At 38.2% G+C, this 17,118-nt stretch overlaps 1 protein-coding gene across 6 annotated transcripts in view; it reads left to right on the forward strand.

Moving 5' to 3' along the window:
* Window positions 1-330: 330 nt before the first annotated feature.
* The window catches only part of mef2cb (myocyte enhancer factor 2cb), a 94,869-nt gene continuing 78,081 nt past the window's right edge, over window positions 331-17,118 (forward strand). For all 6 annotated transcript variants that reach the window (XM_041787166.1, XM_041787170.1, XM_041787171.1 and 3 more), the window contains exon 1: window positions 331-543. The gene's annotated coding sequence lies outside the window, so the exon portion shown is untranslated. The remainder of the gene's footprint in view (window positions 544-17,118) is intronic.

Genomic DNA, 17,118 nt, shown 5'->3' on the forward strand with positions numbered 1-17,118 from the left:
GTTTCAAAAGGACATGCTTGTAAAGGGAATGTCGCCCATACAGTTTGGTGTCATGGATGTGTGAAGTGAGGAAAGGGGGAGGGGTGGGGGTCTTTTTTAGCCACCGTGAGGATGGCAGCATTCTTGGAGGGGCAATAATCCGGGGGCATATATGCCAGTGCTGACAAAGGTCTACTGTGCGTCTATGTGTGTGTGTGTTTGAAGGGAGCACTGATCCCTTATGGGCTAAATTTACCCAGGAGTGATGGGAACAGGTGGATTCAGTTGGGACAGAGGGAGTGGGGGGGTGGCTGGAAAGAACCAGACCTGGTTTCAGTTCAGACAGAGATCGGGGGGCAAACACACAACCCAAATCGGGGGTTTCTATTCAAAGCCAGCTGGTCTGGCTTTATCACATGCTGGACATTGATTTTAGATGTTTTATTTCTTATTTCCTTTTTATTAAAATCTCCTTTGTTTTCTTTTTTAAACTTTTTTGATAGAGTTGGGCCTTAGCTGGTACTGAAGGGCGTAACTTCCTGGTGAAGCAGAGAAACGGCACGGGTGAGTTTTCACTAAACACCTTTTTCCCCTCTCTCTGCTGGATCTCACTCTGTCGGTTTAAAAAAAATCTCCATCAGGATTCGAAACCTAGTCAGCACAGTGGGTCATGACATGTTTAACAGATTAAGGCCATAATTCTGGTACTTGAGCTGCTTAATTTTAACTATTCTGAACTTTATTTTAAGTGCTATTGCCTAATTGTCTCATTATAGCCTGGCTGAATCTATGAATGCTATCTTTATTGTGCAGAAAACTGACACTAGTATGAACATGGCAACATAGGTGTTTATTTGAGTTTTGTGCTTTTGATAAAGAGAACAGTAAGCAGAGAAAGCCTTCACCAAAGGAGGAGTCACGTCCCAGCTGTTGCCAATCACCTCTGTGGCACTCTGACAGATCGAGGCTCCTCGAGCTCTGTGTGTGTTTAACTTTGAACAGTCTGCATTTTTATTCCTCCACGGCAAGACGAATAATAAAAAGCCCTTAAGTGGAACTGTGTATTGTGCTGTTACCCTGTTTCTAATTCTTTACAGTCAGTTTAGGTTACTGGTACTTTAAAGGGTAATTGCTCGGAACATCTCGTTGCACAATCTGGAATTATCAGTGGGAGAAAGGAGCGTGGCCTTAACACACTGTTTGCTCTGGAAATGACTCACTCCCTCGAGGTAGCTACCTAAGTGGCGTACGCACTCTACACTGTGTCACGCAGTTTGCTGTTTAAGTAAGATATGTTTGGCGAACTTCTGAGGAAGTTTGGTCTTATTGAGTAATCAGATAGGGTTTATTCCTGACCAAATAAAAGGTTTTATTGAAGGGCTCTTATCCCAAAACAACCAAGAGGAATTTTATACTGAAGTGAAGGCTTTGTTTGATTTTAATGAGTGGCGAACTGTTGAAAACTTTCCCTTTGACTTTTTATTCAAATGTAGCTTTTGGACAAAATAAGAGGAGAATTAATATTATTCCTAAATTTGATATCCTTGTACTAAGGGCAACATATATTTCTGGTTTAATTTATTGTGCCTTAAATAAAGGAAATTAAACATACAGATATAAGCAGGCATGTAGGCATTTACTCATGCCCCTCATTTGTCCTTTTCGTATCAAACAGGCAGGACCTGAAAAACTTTGACCCACTTTACAGGAACCGCTTGGTCCTCTCTTGTTAGCTTTTCTGCCCCTGAATTCCACGGCTTTGATGGTCAGCAGAGTTGAGGAAACGCGTTGTTTTCTTTCTCTGTAGGACAGTGAGCGCTTTTACGCAGTTGCCTCTCTGCCTTTGAAACTCCTCATCCTGTCATTTTACCTTTACACTCTGCTGCAAGGGTCATTGTTGCTGTTCAAATGAAGAGAAGCCGTGGGTTTATTTGTCTTAAATGTGTGTATAAAACCAAGTACATTTATGCTATCTGAAGTAGCAATAGTGTTTTTTTAAGGTTTCATTTAGTGACTACTTTTTTCTCCTTATATAGCTTCTAGTAGGATATAAATGTGATATATTTCTAGCTTTCCACAGGTGTTTATGTGCAAATCAGAAGTAAATTTACAATACATTATTGGAATAGTATCATCTAAGCCTTTTCTGTAACAGCTGCTGACAGAAAGCATGGCAGAAGTTTAGATAGTAATTGTTTTCCATGGTTATTCAGTGTCCGTCACATTTCCATATGTTCTTGAGTTACTCCACATGTAACTGTAGAAAGTGCATTTCATTTTAAACATATTATCACTGAGCCAAGAGACATATGGAAGCAGTTTCCACTGTGGAGAGAGCATGCATCTTTGTTTCATTGTTACAGTACTTTTATTTTTCCCTTTCATTCTCCTTATTATTTAATTCTGGAAGATTTCCAGCCTCAGTCCAGCCTTCTGTATGAAAGCTCTCTTTCCATCAACCCCCCTGAGCAAAGTGGAGGCCAGAAAACAGTATGACGCTCTGCCGCCACTGTACAACGCCTGTACGCCGGGGCCGCCTAAATCTACAAAACACGAGTGCTGGCGCGAGGCAGCTCCTTTGATCTGTAGCTAATCTCAGTTGCCTGCCTCCCCTCTGATCATGTCTGAATAAGAATGAGTCGGGGTGATCCTGGAGGCACAAAGAGCTTTTAGACTCCGCCGTTCATCTGCCGAGCTCCGCCGTGTAACGCAGGCCCCGTGCAGACGGTCGCTAGGCCTCGCTATCAAACATCAGAGTTGGAGATCCCTCATTTAGACACACATTATACTCCTCTGCTCGCTCTTCTTCACGGTGAGATGCTATCAGCCGCTTGGTGAGAGTGTGGGAGAAGTTGCATAGCCATGCTGAGTGATCTTTAATTGCCAGGGGAATCAGCCGAGGTCAACAGCTGCAGGAGGGACTTGTGCTGCGTAATGGCAACAATAAGGACTGGAAACAGTGATGACAGTAGATTATAAAGCTATAGATGGATGTAATACAAGCAATGGATTAGGTGCTGTCACCTAACCATGTTGTCTGTTTAAAAAAATGCAATCTAAGTGCACAAGAACCAAACAGTTTGTAGGCAAAGAGTTTAAAATATGCATTTTATCCAGAATATTTGGAATATTGCCAGCTTTAGTCTATACTCCACTGACTTAAAATAATCTATGTGTCTGCTTTTTGAATATCACTATGGAGCATTTACTTACTGTGTGGAAATGTTAAGGCTTTAATATTGAGAGGAACTTTTGTCCAAGTTTTGCGAACTATTGTGATCGTAGTTTAAAGAAACTAGTGTTGACATTACAAGGGAATCCATCAGCCAATTTTAATTCACATTTTCTATTGCATGTATACATTAAAAAAAAAAACAAGGAGTAACGCTACAGATTTAAGAGAAAAATGAATAAATCACTGTTATTTTGACAGCTATCTTTATATTTAATCTTAGTCTTTAGATTAAATGTCTTTTAGTTTTATCACATTTTGGTCATTTCTACCCTTTTTGGTTTTAGTCTGGTTTTAGTCGACAAAAACTCAAAACGTTTTAGTCTAGTTCTAGTCCATAAAAAGTCCTCATATTTTAGTCTTTACTTTGAGTCCAAGCATTTATTTTCTTGCCTAAATCTGGTACCAAATCATGACAGTATGTTCAGTGCACCCTGCCAAACCTGGGGTCCCTGCTTTCTACAGCCAAGAAGCAGAAGAGATACAGATGCAAAACTAGCATAGCTAGGCTAACTGGGCTAATTTCTTGGCATGTTATCACCTAAAGTTCTATGTTAAGGAAAGCCAGTCCTCTTCTTGATGAATAGTCATGATTCCACACTCATTCTTGTTTTTCATTGTCTTCTTTACATCGCACAAGACTGCTGGCATCACACAAAGGGCTTGCCTGCCTTCCAGATGACCTGTGAATTTGCTCACAGTCACACAGACAGTTGTGAAGACAACATAGGATAGCTGGTCGTAGTGTTGCCTGTCACCCTGGACAGGACAAGATGTTTGTTGCATAGTCTGAAATGGTGCCATCGCTAAAGACAAAAAAGATCACATAGTCTAATGTGGCCCCCAGGGCTTCTCTAGAGCCCAAAACACATGGGCGCTTTCTGATGTGCATGCCTAGCCCCCAATACTTTCCATGTACAAACCCACAACGGTGGAGGCCAGACATGCCTGGACAGGCCGTGTGGCATCAGTTCACACTACTGTTCTATTTCTGACATGGTCTGCCATAGCTGGTGATGTTTTTTCTTGTGTGAATAGCTGTTCAGTACTTCTCGGCTGCCATGGTAGCAGCTCTGTTTGTGAGCAGAGAATTTTAGCGCCATCTCCCATTTCCATCTTTTTACAAATGGATGAGGAAAGAAGTGCTGAAGTAACTTTATTTAGTTTTCAGATTATTAATAAGACTGTTACAATAGGCAACTCATCTGGTGATATTGCTTGGGGCTTCTTCCTCTCGTGCTTTTCTGTTTGGTGGTTGGCAGATTAGCGTCAGCAAGTGCATTGGGTCTGGGCACCCCTTAGGGGGCACCAAAGATCTCAGGGGGCCCGGAACCCTATCTGCCATGCTGTCACTGTTGCCAGAAATAGATGTACATTTTTTTTTTTAAACCATGATTATGAACAATAACAATAATGTACGGTAGCATACTAGAGCCACCCTGAAAAATTAAAAAATTTGAAGAATAAATTTCTTTTTGATTAAACCAGTCAAAAGAAAGTAGGGGGAATTTGATATTTTTGAAGCTATACAGTCTTTAATTTTTATATTGGAACTTAAAATTCTTTAGATTTAAAAATTGTGAATTTACAACAGTGGAAAGTCAAAAATGTACAAGAAACCAAACTAAAATCAGTGGTAGGAACAGCGATGATTGGATTTTTGACTTAATATCAGAAATTCTAATTAACAACTTTTTGAACTTGAGAATTTTGAGGGTTTTTTGTGACTTATCAGATCCTCTATTTTTTTTAGAGTGGCCCTAATACACTGTTATACTAATGAATAGTTTACACAGACAATTTTTGGTCAATAACAAGTGTAAATAGGCCTATTATACTGGAATTTGTTAGTAAAAAAAAAAACAACTTAAAAATGATGTGCACTTTTTCCAAGTGGGAGAAAAAGTTGGGGACCACTAACCCAGTAGACTAGGGTGGGTCTTGGCTAGGGGTGGCAGTTGAGGTGCACATAACAGAAGTGGATGGAATTAAATCAATTTGTTTTGGGGGGTTTTTAAGCTGAGTTTGTAAATTTGTTTTAATTTTGCAGTATATTTGGATAGAAACCCCACTAAATGAATAATATGGGAATCAAGTCAAATACTACACTATAGTTTCCCTTGGGCACAAGAAATCCCTATCACAATCAAAAATATGAGCACTAAGGGCATTTCAGGAAACATCCTACGCTGTCAGTTTATGGTTATGATTTATCAAATAAAACTGCTTTAAACTTGGAAATTTCACCAGCATAAGTTCAAATTGTTCTTAATTCTCATAACTTTCGGATGCTAGTCCTAAAAAATACTTGAACTTGGGATCTTTACCTCTTCTATTCATTCTCAGAATTCTTTAGCTATCTTTGCTTTTACCGTCTGAGACACTTTATGCCTCAGATAAGGGATGGGAATTTTTTCATACTTGTGGTGAAACCAGGGGTTACTGCAGGCAAGACTTCCTTTTCCATGTGGTGGTTGTGATTTCTGTCCACGTTATCCCCAAAATCTCTGTTCATCTGGTATTTCCATAGTAGAATGTACGTAGGTTTTAGTCACTTTACTCAGACTTACTTCAGCAGCTTAGGCCTAAAAAAGGAGCTAATTTTTATTGTTTTTCTCAAAACTGGGAAATTAAATTAGTCAAACATAAAAATGTCATGATATAAATTTGTAAAAAGTCTTTTGTGGCCTCACCTTGAGAGCGAAAGGAAATAACTTTTAAATTGCAGTTTAAAAAAAAAAAAAAAGGAAGTTTGGTTTGATTTTTACTGATGAGTTTCAGGAGGTGAAGGGATCTGAGATTTGTGGTTGAAGTTTAAAGTTGGGAGCTAGTTTGTCATCAGCACATACAATGTTCTGCCCGTCTGAGTCGTTTACATGTATACACAGAAGCCTGCTGATTGGTCAATACAGCTCAGGCAGCAAAATTAAAACAAACAGAAACCTGAACACTTCAAATGCTGAAAATCACAGCTTTTACACCATGTCAGGAAACACCGGCATCCTTTGAACACAGACACAAAAACGTAACGTTGGCATCTCTGCTTTATAGGCTCAATTAGTGAAAGGTCAGCTAGAACAATGAATTAACTGTGCCCGGGGTTGGAGCAGTTCATAGGGAATTACTTTCCAAGCATTCAAAAGGAGGAAAAATCATTAGCCGAAAGTGAGTTTCGTTTTTTTTCCCCTCTCACATGAAGCAATCTAGTGGAGACAAAGAGAACTTTGAGTCCCTGATATACAGACAGAAAGTCTGGCAGTTACACTCATAGTTACAGCAGAAAGGAGAAACAGGAAGAGGAGGAGAGAGAAATGCACTGTCAGGGATTAGAATCAAAAAGGAAGTTAACTCAGATAAGATGATTCAAATGTTGCCTTATGTTTACTCATATCCAAATTAAGTGGCTTTGCTACTTCTAAATGAAACATTAATATTCTGTCCTCTTCATCTAAACAAATCAAACTTTAAACCTGCTTACCGAACCTGTGCAGCTCTATTCTGTGGTAAAAAAGATGCAGAGCTCCCCTGCAGGCAGCACATTTAATTACAGAGCAGCACCTGAATGCAACTTTAGAGGCTAAATTTGCTTTTCATATGTGGCAGCTGCTGCAATGGCTGCATCCATCACAGTTGCATTTATGCAGGGTCCCCATGCATCCTGGAAAACCTGGAAAATAGCTGCCAAATTTTCAAGTCATGGAAAAGATGTAGAAAATGAGATAAAGGAAAATGTCCAGGGGAAAGTCCAGTGCTGGAAATGAGTTAGACATTCTCCTAATTTTATACCAGGGTTACCCAAAACACAATACTGGGTTGTGACTCAGCAAGGTTGTGTACACAAGGATCATAGCAAGTATAGTGATGGTGCTTTATAGACCATAGTATTAAGTAGGGATGCACCGATGCATTAGTTCAACATCTGTATTGGCTGATGTCAGCCCTCTTTATAGCCATCAGCCCACTGGCAAGTAACCCGGTATGAACCAGTGCCAGAAGTAGATGTTTGTCTTTTGTGTTGTATCCCTTTAATACTTCTTTCCACCTGCTGATTCGCAAAGGAAGTTGGTCAGAAAGAAGAGGTGACCCATTAGACAAAGTCTGATCTGGTTTCAGGGCTGAAGATGTGAGAAAATGTTGCTATTGTGGGAATGTTGTACCAAAAGACATAATAATCAGCTAAGTAGTTAAATTCAACATCAGTATTACGGATGTTCCCGGGGGCCTATTTCCTTATTCAGCTAAAGGCCATTTAAATTGTGTCTAAAGAGGATAAAATACGAAGAAAACAGTCAAATTCATCACAGAGTCATTATGTCAGTGGCTATAATGTGAGCCCGATATACTATGTAGAGCGTGGCTAAAATTAGCAGCTAGCCCCGCCAGCATTTGTTCCCCTTTGCAGGTTAATATCGTGCTTTGATATGTGGCCTCTTTTCACTTGAGTCGAGTAGTTATATGTAAGTATAACTGACAGCCTACATACGACTTGGTTTCCTTTTTTCTAGTTTAAAATACTCCCATACCACGCTGTTTCTACAACATGCTAACCACTAAGCTTCTCATATTCATAGACATAATATACATTGACGCCTCATTAACTGGCTAGCTCTACGTCAGCACCACCGTAATATTGCCAGAGTCCGATCTGCTATGTAAGGCAATACAAGTAGACAATGAATATGTGAGTTTTTCGGCACAAAAAGCATGTATGATTAAAATAGATTATAGCTATATTGTGAGCTGTACTGGCTGATGGATGGATGGACAGATGGATGGAAAGATAGAGGTTTTCCACGTTAGTTTGACTTTATTAAACTTGTTTATTTTATACTGTGGCCGTAGCTTATGCCAGATTAACTAAATTCACTACATTTTTACTCTCCTTACTGTCAGCAGCACTTGTTAGCTTCGCTTAACACACCCGACTCACATGCAGACATGTAAAAACATTGACAGGCTTCTTACAAACACAGTTTAACACATTAACCTGACACTAAGGACACAAACAACTGACATTATTTTATCTACGTATCTGTCAATATTATTTTATACATATTCACTGCTTACTGTCAATTACAGTGTTTTTTAAATTAACACACCTTATTCATTTTTTGGTCCAAGTGGATGTCATTATTACGATTTACATGAATATGGACCATTTAGCACAAAAGCAATTGATCAAAGTCTGTGTTAAAGTAAACACAAATGCTTTTATTCAGATATTCCCAAGTTCCTCGTATACTTGTAAATGCTTGTGGGGGCAATATTGCATCTGGCAATATCGCAAACGTGTTGACATCACGGCAGCTGGCCAACACAGTTGGTGAGATATTATGTCTATGCCCATATTTATGCCTGATGATATTTCAGTGAAAATCTCTTGCATGAAGGCAGCAGCCATTAACTGAAGCACAGCGGCTACTAGTGGTGGGAGATTTCATTACAGTTTTAAGAGTATTTGACCTGGAATTAAGGCCCTTGTTTATAAAGAATGATAGGTAATAAATTTAATCAACTCATAAATCTTGGAAGGAGCCAGTAGAGGTGCTTCAGGCATCTGACCAGGATGCCTCCTGGGCGCCTTGCTGTGGTCTTCCAAGCAGGTCCTACTTGGAGGAGACCCCGAGGCAGACCCAAAACCCGCTGGAGGGATTATAGCCCATCTAGCCCGGGAGCACCTTGGAATCTGTCACGAGTAACTGGAAAGTGTCGCGGGGGAGAGGGATGTCTGGGTTTTCTTGCTTCGCCTGTTGCCAGCGCGACCCGTACTGGATAAGCGGAAGAAGATGGATGGACAGAAAAATCTTGTGCCAGTTAACTTGATATACGAATTTAACTCGTTTAACCTAATCGGTATCAGCACAGAATTTCACAACTGGTGCATCTCTAGTTTTAAGAATTGACTATGTGCTGTAAACATTCCCAAGATACATCATGCAGAAGCACATGCAGGCTGGATAGGGGGTAACAACTGTAGTGGTCAGAGCTTCTAAAATGTATGTAAATTATGAGTGACTGCTGGCTGCTTACTGTTTTTTTATTAGCTGTATAGATCAATATTTTTTTCTGTTCTGGTTTTAAAGAGTTAAATGTTCAATTCAATTCAACTTTATTTATATAGCACATTTAAAACAACCACGGTTGACCAAAGTGCTTCACAGTATAAAAGCAAAACACAAAACAAGAATACATCACTATTAAATAGTAAAATTAATAAAAATATAACAATTATACATTGGTTAGCATGTTTAGTTCAGCTGCTAAAGTTGATTTGCTAGCTAGCTAGCTAGCTAGCTAGCTCTTTAGCTTGTCTCTCATTCAGATGTTTCTGATTCAGCTCTGGTTCAGAGTGCTTGTTTCAAACCTGTTGAAAGTTTGTTGAGTTTGAGAATGAATTGAACACTAAAGGTTAACAGTCAAGGCACACTTTTTATGGAGGGGCAAATCATGAGCCTCATAAAGCCAATTAATCAATTGATCTGCAGACATCAAGTCCAAAAAGTGGAATGACACACGCAAGCAAGAGCTAAAAAGTTGACTATTCTGGACTTTGAATCAATCTTTATCCATCTAGAAGACAACATGGTTGAATAACTGCCACAGTTTTATTTATATTCCTGATCAGTAATTCAATTATCTTACAAGCTTGGATTGAGCAAATCAGAGTGAATATCTCAGCTGGTATCTTTGCAAGTTTACATGTCTGCATCTCCATGAAACAAACTGCATAAATAAATGTAAAACCAAGTGAAGGAGCAACAGGTCCAAAGAGCGCCTCGCCCAGCGGCTCTGTATCTAATGCAGTCAGTGCCGTCACAGGACCATGGGGCTTTTCCTGTGATGTAACTGGAGCATCAGGCAGAACAAAGGCAGAGCTTGTTGTTCAGCTTGTGCCTCATCCATAATGCATACAAGGTGTACAGACAGAAAACTGTTGGTTAAACACGACACATGCAAATCAGCAGTGCTGCCTCTCGTTTGACACCGCTCTGCGAGGGGTCGTTACAGACTCACAGGGCCTCCTGACTTTGTCTTTGCTGCGGACTTAAATGCTGCACTGAGGCTGAATTGTGAGGAGAAGGAAGTGTGTGAAATGGTACAGTGAGTTTCATGCTGGCCAGACACGGTTAATGGCTGAGCCAGGAAGAAATACTGTGTTATTAAAAATAAGGCGCTGTATGGCTTCACTGATAAATGAGTCATAGCATAGTGGAGCATAGCAGCTAACGTTAAGTAGACTAAACTTTTTTTTTTTTTTTCTTCAGCTCTGCTTTTTTTCATACTTTAATAATCACAAGGACTACAGCAGACCAGAGCTTTAACAGATGTGTTTATACGTCTATTAAAAGTTTATAACATATGCGGGGACATTTAATATCCAAATGAAAAAATCTGTTTACTGTAGAGTCATTTATTTTATTCTTTTTTTAAAAGTAGAAGTAAAGAAAGTCTTGCATCTATTAATCTGCCATTCAAGACTTGGTTATTGGGTGTAATTTCCTTGGTAAAATTCTCATATAGAACATAATTATGAATATTAAATTGTGATATTTACAATATATTTACAAAGGAAATTACCACAAAAGAATGGTAAATATATGTATATATTGCCTTGCTGCTTTCTCTCAGTTGTAGAATCATCAGAGTGAAATTATCTGCAGTCTAAATTTATGATGCATAATATCACCTGTATATTAAAAAGGATCATTTGCATGTACAAATAAACACTAAGCTGAAATCTTGGATTTCTTTGTTTTATATATTGTTAATAAGAAGATATATGATTTGAGTTAATTAAAAGTGATATCCTCACCTTTGCTCCCCAAATTACACTGTTCAGTGGTACAACTCCTGCGACTGTAATTACTGATGATATTGCCCTGAGTTTCATTACAAACCTTATTAATAAGGAGCTCCAAATCATGTGGAATATGACACTTTGGATGACTAACACAAAGAAAAGGCACACATCGGCAGGGAAATGTCTCTCATCTCTCCTACAAAGTGTGATGTGAGTTTTTCCCCTGAAAACAGAAACTTTAAGTCCTGTAGAATATGAATATCATCTTTTAATATGAGCAAAGCATGAAAGACAGACATTACAGTTTGAAAATGCTCAAATTAGGATCCAAAAATTAAATTGTATGTCTTAAAACACTCAAAAAAATCTGGAAAGAATTGCATACGTGTTGATTCTCACAAAATGATTTATCTGAGCAACATCTTTTTTTAAAAAGTTGTTAAATGAAATATTGAAGTTACAAAGTTTAGTTATATTTGCAGCTTTTTCCCATTTATTACTTCCGCCAAGGAGGTTATGTGATTGGCAGGGTTTTAAGTTAGTTTGTTGGCAACATAACTCAAAAAGTTATGGACGGATTTTGATGAAATTTTCAGGAAATGTCAGAAATGGGATAAGGAAGAACTGATTAGATTTTGGGAGTTATCTGGATCACCGTCTTGATACAAGAATTTTATAAAAGATTCTGTACTATTGGGAGTTAGGGCTAACGGCGGAGGTCTGCGCTCTCCGAGTGCTTTTCTAGTTATTTTATTTGACCTTTTAGTGGGGTTGCAGGGACCCAGAATTTTTAACTTTCATATGAAACTCATAAACATAAAATGATTCTGATTCCCGTTTAGGTACCAAAGGAGCAAAACAGAAGTTCTAGGCGCCAAACATCAAGGGTTGTTTTGAGTGCTTAAGATTGCACAAAAACACCAAAATGTTGCCGATGCGTTCATGTAATTTTAACAGCATGCAGGAGGTGGGGTTGCAATTTTTGACTGCTTCATCCTGTCCTGTGCACCCGCCCTATCAAACAAATGTCTTTTTGGAGTTTTGGTACCTTAAGTCAGTGGTTCCCAAAGTGAGGGCTGGGACCCCTGGGGGGGGGGGGGGGGTTGCAAGACACTAAAGAGGGGTTGTGGGATACTATCAAAAAACAAACAGAAATGTAAAATATTTAAAGTGGTTTATGCGATCCATTGTTGTAAAATATATATTTAAAATAAGTTCAATTAAAATACAGCCATAACTATGAAGTGAATTTGTACTTAAAATAATGTGTACAAAACTCCTTCAAATTTGTGTTACTACATAATGCTTTGTGCAACATCATATGCTTTAACTCTGGTGTCTGGCGCTTATTTTGGGGGTCACGGATGGGGAGGTTGGGGAACTCCTGCATTAAGCTAATGTGGATTTATGGGGAAAAAATCAGATTGTACGATTATAAACATGCAGTATAAAAAAACGCCAAACATATTGAAATTCTACTTTTTTTTTTAAACCTCTTCTTGCTTATGAAATATTAAACAACTCTGATACTTTTCTGTTGTTCTTTCAACTAAGGCTGAATTAAATGATTTTATAAGTTTTTAAATGCTTATTTTAATGCTTTCATGTCTTCTTTAGTAAAGTTTTATTTTTTCACAGTTAAAAATCTATATAAAATGACAGGAAAACGTATCATATGGAAAACTGGCCTCTGCTTGTCAAACATTTAGGGGGATGAAGATCTAGAGCTTGTAGGTTGAGTGAAAATGAACCTGAAAGTTTAAGAAATCTTTTGAATTGCTCTGAGATATTCTTTTCATACAAGATGCAATAAAATAAACATATTTGAGAAATATTTATGTCACGCCTTAAAGTCTACTGTATCATATTTGATACACGATTTTGTAAGACACCCGTCTAATCAACAGGGTCAATCATTTATTTAAAAACCTTCTGAATACAATCTTATGAATGACAAAAATGACCTCTGGTGGATTATCAATTGCCAGAAATGTCTAATGCATTGAATGTGTTGCAAAAAATTGCATCAAATTTGATGCACAAAGATATATGTGAAATTTTATGACAACTATTTAATTTATTTATTTTTTCTGGCTATAATTTGAGGTATCAGGCTTTTAAGGGTTAAGAATCTTAAGTTTCTGAAACAAAGAGGCATAGGAGTGATCAGGTCGCCATCCTAACATACTGATTTAGGAAAGGTGGAATTGTATAAGCTGATGAAGGAAAAGTTCTGGCCCAAACTAAATTACAGTATGAAAGATAAGGATAAATTAAGCTTTAATGAAAACTTAGTGTGATCTCTCCAACTCAGTTTTACATCAACAAAATCTCCCACGAAGCTCGTGGTTGATACAATACAATACAATAATACAATACAATAATACAATAATAACTTTATTTATTCCCGAAGGGAAATTCACTTATCTGGAGTCTCATCTGTTTATGGTAGAATTATATAGTCTTATTGCTGAGGGTATAAAAGATCTTCTATATCTTTCTGTCCTGCAGCAAAGAGAGAGGAGCCGTCCACCACTGTTGTTTTTTGGTCATATAGGGAGATATGAAGTGGATGATCCATGTTCCCCAGAATGGCCTCCACCTTCTTCAGTGTGCATCTCTCCATCTCATCCTCCAATGATTCAAATCCGAAGATAACTGGGGCATCTGAACAGAATCGATTGTAATTTTTGACAAATCCTCAAGAAAAGATTTTTTTGCCACTAAAATTATGGAGTTAGATTTCTGTATGTTCAAAGATAATGTAGTAGTGCGGTGATGACATTATTTTGTAAGAACATAAAAACGGAAGTTAGCATCGCATGGGTTCCCCCATGCTGTGAGCCTATGGGATTTTTGACTGGGTTTTTGGATCTTTGCTGAAAATAATATCTGAGTCCGATAAAAAGTTTATGGAACTTCCATGTTTTGTTCATAAAGATAATCTTCATTACTTAATAATATAAGCATCATACTTTGTTCATAAATACAACTGATGAAAGTAAAAAAGCTACTGTCATGCTATATTAAACTACAACATGGTCGACTGAATTTAAAGTCATCACCTGCGTGTCTCCTGCAAGGAAAAGACGCAAAAAGATATGAAATTCAAAAGTGTGGCACTTTTCAGATGTATTTTAGGTCGAAGAAAAAAAAAATCTCTTAAACTTGTGTTCAAAACAGTAGTGTTAATTTTGACAGTGATTTCTATATTTTGGTCCCAGTCTTAGTCTTTAGATCAAATACCTTTTAGTTTTAGTCACATTTTAGTTGTTTCTACCCTTTATAGTCTTAAGTTGACGAAAACTCAAAAACATTTTAGTCTAGTTTTAGTCCGTAAAAAGTCCTCACATTTTAGTCTGAACTTGTAGTCCAAGCATTTATTCCGATGCCTGAATCTGGTACCAAATCATGGTACTGTGTTCTACGACACTGGCAAACCTGGGATCTCTGCTGTCTACAGCTGAGAGGCATAATAGCTACAGATGCATTATATTTGACAGATTTACCCACAGTTGAGAAATATCAGAGATGTTGAATGTCAGACAAAAACTAAATTACATTTTAGTCAAATTTTAGTCATCTTGATGAAAACTAAACTTACTTTTAGTCAGTTTTATGCATCAAAGATCTATTTTTGACAAGTTTTAATCTAGTCTTTCTTATGGAAAAGAGGCTGTTGATGAACATTTTTAGTCATAGTTTTAGTCAACAAAATTAAGACTGCACCACAGACATTATTTCAGGCATGTAACCAAAAGCCCAATCCCATAGACATTCAGATGAGGGAACCAGAAGAGGTAAAATTCTAGCTCACTTCCACATTTTAGGACTCATTCCTGCACCACTCTGTTTAATTTTAACCATTTTACATTAGCACTTAAACCAACGTTAGCGTTATGCATCAAGGAAGAGAATCTCAATGGAAATTACCTAGAGTTGTGTCATGTGCAAATGTAATTGGTGAAAGAATATTTGAGACATCTGACATGTCACTAATATTAATCAGAAATAATTGCTCTAATTGCAATCAACACAAACAAATTGGCTTCTGATCATTTTTAACCATTGATATGTAATATTTTGAGAACCATATTTATGCAACTTATCAAGTAAAATACAATGCTTGACTGTATCAAAGGCTTTTGAAAAATCGAAGAAAATACTACAACTTAGACAGTGTTTGTTAAGGGTGGCACTAATTTGGTCAGTGAGGCAAAATAGAGCCAAATAAGTGGAATGACTTTTCTGAAACCCATACTGATGTTTGTAGAGATTGGATTGGACTGGATTTGAGTCTAGATGAAAGATCATCCTTTTGCATAACAGAGCAAGATACATACTGGTCCATAGTTCTTAAAGTAGCCTGGGTCAACAGCTTTAAACACAGGAATAATTTAAGCAACTCTCAAATCATCTGGTGCTAGCCCTGTTGTCAAAGACAAAAAGAAGATGCATGTGAGCAAGTGTCCACAATATTGACTGCTTCACTTGTTTGACAAGTAATGCAGATTTATTGTCATGACCAGATGAGGATATTTTTACTTGTCAAATATGTGACTTATTTGTGAGCAGTAAGACTTCAGAGTAAACAATGTATTAATTTACAGTTGTCCCATTGAATATCATCATGATGTACCAAGACATGAGTCTAAAAATAAACGTTTCAGGGCTGCCCCTCAAACGATAGCAGTCTACCCCAAAGACACACAAACACCTGCATGCGCACACACAAGCATGTGTAAGATCTATGGATCACCAGCTGAGCCTGTGAGTGGAGTTGGCCTGCAGGTCTTTGTGTACCCCCCTGTGCTGGATTTGGTCGTCACATCATGTAGCATCAATCTGGTGTCAAAGCTTCAAATGTCTCTGAGATTCATCAGGGAGCGAGCGCAGGAGGAACGACTGAAATCAGTAAATACCACACAAAGCTGGGAGCATCCTCAAAACATATCTGACACACAACAAATGTGTCTCGCCGTCGCTGGCTAATTCTCAGGAGCAGAGAGGCAGGGAGCTTGACAACATCATCGACTGTGACAGGCAGATTGTGTTTTCACGTGAGCATGATCGACAACAGATTGCACTGAGCCCGGGCTGTTCCTGTTTGCCCTGGAAATGTGTTTGTGTTTATCTTTTTTTTTTTTTTTTTTTTTTTTTTTTTGATTGAGCGAAAAGAGAGAGGCATTCCTTTCTTTCTCCCTCGCGTTACAAAAAAACACACATTTTAAGCCGAGCTGTTCTACATGTGCGTGCGTGTGACACATGCTGTGAAGTGACTGCCAGGAGAGGCTTAAGAAACAATCCAAGCAAGATCAATATCAGCAAACCGCACTTATGTGTTTGACTTAACATGAAGTTGCAGTTTCCCCTGCTCGCTTTTTTATGCACGCCTGATGCCAAACCTCCCGAAAATTGCATTTACCCAAAAGCCTAAAGAGTGCCTGTGACATATTTGAAATTACATAATTGTTCTGGCCAACTGTTGATTTTTCTCCAGCAGGCTTTGATTAGGGTGTCAGCCCACACTTGACACACGCTTACACACGTTTCTAAACATGAGTTCAGGATTTTGTACAAGTGTGAGGGAGGAACAATGGCTAATGATTTAGGCCGTGAAAGTTTCAGATAGCACAGAGCCAATCATCCAGTTCATTTTAATTAAAAGCTAAATACTATGGCTGAGAATAACACATTCCTACAGTATTAACCCACATCAGAGGGCCTTCTGCACAGTTTCTGTGTACCTGACCAAGTTAATCAGCCCTGGAAAACAAAGAATGGCACACTGAGAACAGCAGAATTCAGTGCAACAATAATCTGACTATAATGCCTTCTCTGACACTCAGATGTAGCTACAGACCCCCATCTTGGCAGTCTCAAAAGCAAAATATACAGTAGGTCTTCCCTGCTTTGCATTAAATGTGTGAGCGCAGAATGAGTCTGTTAGTGTGTTTCACTATAAGTTTATCCCAGTGGACGAGTCAGACAGTCATTATGAATATGCATGAACCAGTGTTTGCCTCGTTTAATGATTTTTTTTTCAACATTCAAATATATTCCATCCACCTCCCCCCATTTATTTCTCTCTATTTCACATGTACAT

The sequence above is a fragment of the Cheilinus undulatus genome, linkage group 5, assembly GCF_018320785.1.
Source record: "Cheilinus undulatus linkage group 5, ASM1832078v1, whole genome shotgun sequence".
Classification (NCBI taxonomy): Eukaryota; Metazoa; Chordata; class Actinopteri; order Labriformes; family Labridae; genus Cheilinus; species Cheilinus undulatus.